Consider the following 2,431-nt stretch of genomic DNA (forward strand, 5'->3'; position numbering starts at 1 on the left):
GAAACTGGAAAAATGTTAACAAAATTTTCATAAACTTTGAAGTATAAGACAAAATATGGTGTTAATTGTGTTTGATAATGAATTAGTGAATGTATTATTAAAACTAGAGAGAGAAGTGAATTCATTAGTGTTAAGTGTGTTTTTTGTTTTCAATCTCAACCTTCCACCATGCATGATCTAAGGGTTGTGGGAAGGACTTATGGACTCAAAAAAAAAAAAGGACTTAGAAGAACTTTGCTCTATATATATATATATATATATATATATATATATATATATATATATATATATATATATATATATATATAGAGAGAGAGAGAGAGAGAGAGAGAGAGGATCTTGTGAGTTTGGTTTCTTATGGTGAGTTGTGAGTTTGGGCTTGGAAATCTCAGCCACTAGATTATATTAGAGATGAATGGTCAAGATCTAATCTTACATGTCATATAAAATCACTGTCATTTACTTATTTTCTATTTTTTCTAGTTCTAGTCTTCTTTTTTTTTTACTTTAATTTTTTATCTCCTTTTATTTACCTCATGTTATTATGCTTTTTTTTTTTACAACTTTGAGTTTTTTTCTTTTATGTTTTTCTCTAATTTTCTCGTTATGTTACCTTTTTTTCCTTTTCTTTTTGCACCAGATTTTTTTTTACTTGAATTTTTTTACTCTTATTTTTTTTACCTCGTGTTATTATGCTGTTATTGTGCTTTTTTTTATTTTGATATTTTTTACGATTTTGATTTTTTTTTTCTCTTTTTTTACCACATGTTATTGTGTTGTTATTGTTATTCCGTTGTTATTGTGATGTTATTCTGCTGTTATTTTGATTTTTTTTCCTTTTTTTACCACGTGTTATTGTGCTGTTATTCTACTGTTATTGTGATGTTATTCCGGTGTCACTTTGATTTTTTTACTACTTTGATTTTTTTACTCGTTTTTTTTAACGCATGTTATTGTGCTGTTATTCTAGTGTTATTCCGGCGCCACTTTGATTTTTTTACGACTTTGATTTTTTTTCTTTTTTTTTAACCACGTGTTATTGTGCTGTTATTCTACTGTTATTCTACTGTTATTGTGATGTTATTTCGGTGTCACTTTGATTTTTTTTACTACTTTGATTTTTTTACTCTTTTTTTTTACCATGTGTTATTGTGATGTTATTCTGGTGGTATTGTTATTCTGGTGTTATTGTGATGTTATTCCGGTGTCACTTTGATTTTTTTTACTACTTTGAATTTTTTTCTCTTTTTTTCCCGTGTTATTATGCTGTTATTGTAGTGTTATTCTGGTGTTATTCTAGTGTTATTACACTGTTATTCTAGTGTTATTGCAGTGTTATTCTTATGTTATCTTACAGTTCAGTGAAAAAAGATGATACGCGCCACATGGTATTACATATTTACATATACCAATCACCTTTCACAAAACTATACAATAAATATACGTGTGTGTTTGGAGGTACAGTCTTGCACATTATATAAATGCGGTTTATTTTTTAAGTGAAGTGTCACTTCCTAATAGCGAATAATGTCAATTGCACATTTCAGGAAAATGTACGCCCGGTAGCTGTTCCACCTACAGATTCTTCTGTCCAGTTGGAGGTACAGTCTTGTAGAGTCCATCCAATTATTCAACAATAAATCCAGTTTTAGAAATTTTAGAATTTTGTTAAAACTGATCAAATCTTTAATACAGGTAATTTCATCTCTAGATAGAGAGGAGGCAGCTGATTTGCTCACACATCCAGAGGTATAATCCAGCGGCAGCGGCTAGCCGAGTTCGAACCATAGACCTAGTGACCGGCGCGGCGACGGACGGCGGAGAGGATAGACGCGTGCGTTTGGAGGCGCGTGTGGTGGGACCAATTGAGGAAGAAGAGGAAGCGGAATCCACGCGGTTCCGAGTACGAGTTTCCATTCGTAAATTGGATTTGAATGTGGACGATCTTCACCATTTGTTTGCTGCCATGGCTGCCCACCGTCGCTTCAATAACCACCGATTAAACAACTCGTCCCTCTGCCTCCTCCCTCAATTCGACTACGAGGAACAACTACCACCGTTGTCGGATATGCTAATCTCCACCGCCGGATATCCGACATCATCATTCCTCAATTCGACTACCGAATTGGTGAAATCGAGTGATATGTTACAGCACCGAATTGGTGAAATTGATACACTATTGATATTATGATTTTTTTGCGTTAATTTCTAGGTTTTAATCCTAATTTTTCCAGTGATATATTTTTCTTTTTTCGTATCGGCCAATTAACCAGCAAATTGCATGGTTTAATCGCATGATCTGTGTTTTGTTGGTTGTAGAGACTCTAGAGAGAATTTAAGAGAGAGGTGTGTACTTGACTAGCTCAGTGGATTGCAAGACGTCAGTGCTGGTCTTTTGCCTTTTATTATTAATAGATTAGATTCAATCTCA

General features: G+C 33.2%; 1 long non-coding RNA gene across 1 annotated transcript; it reads left to right on the forward strand.

Annotated features, from left to right (window-relative positions):
* Nucleotides 1-1,268: 1,268 nt before the first annotated feature.
* Nucleotides 1,269-2,431, forward strand: LOC141629385 (uncharacterized). Its single transcript, XR_012537275.1, has 2 exons — nt 1,269-1,601; nt 1,696-2,431. It is a non-coding gene; the product is annotated as an uncharacterized LOC141629385 (long non-coding RNA).

The sequence above is a fragment of the Silene latifolia genome, chromosome 2 (genome assembly GCF_048544455.1).
Source record: "Silene latifolia isolate original U9 population chromosome 2, ASM4854445v1, whole genome shotgun sequence".
NCBI lineage: Eukaryota > Viridiplantae > Streptophyta > Magnoliopsida > Caryophyllales > Caryophyllaceae > Silene > Silene latifolia.